Below are 574 nucleotides of genomic sequence, written 5' to 3'. Positions count from 1 at the left end.
GTTTATCAGCCCCTTGCTGCCACGCTGCTATCAGGATGGGGCTGCCTCTATCTCTGCCAGTGATTAGCTGGTCCCACTACGAGAGTTCATGTCTCCCTGGCCCATGAATAATAGAAGATAAATTGTTGCTTTGGGTGAGTCTTCTTGGAGAGCATCTCCTGGCGCAATAGCTCGGGGCTTAGGGGGCTTCATGAGAAGGCAGGGGAGAATCAAAGTTTTTGACGCTGCTATCAGGATGGGGCTGCCTCTATCTCTGCCAGTGATTAGCTGGTCCCACTACGAGAGTTCATGTCTCCCTGGCCCATGAATAATAGAAGATAAATTGTTGCTTTGGGTGAGTCTTCTTGGAGAGCATCTCCTGGCGCAATAGCTCGGGGCTTAGGGGGCTTCATGAGAAGGCAGGGGAGAATCAAAGTTTTTGGAGATAATAGCCCCCCTCACTTTTCCTCCCCTTGGAGAGAAGGGGGCCAAAGGCTCAGCACAGGACTAAGACCGAGGAAACCCTGACTCTACGCCTGGCCCTGGGAGAAATGCCTGTGCGGTTGGAAGCAAAGCCGTGTCACCCCTCTGCCCA

Source organism: Aptenodytes forsteri, unplaced genomic scaffold (genome assembly GCF_000699145.1).
Source record: "Aptenodytes forsteri isolate BGI_AS27 unplaced genomic scaffold, ASM69914v1 Scaffold298, whole genome shotgun sequence".
Lineage (NCBI taxonomy): Eukaryota > Metazoa > Chordata > Aves > Sphenisciformes > Spheniscidae > Aptenodytes > Aptenodytes forsteri.
Note: the sequence above shows the minus strand (reverse complement) of the source record.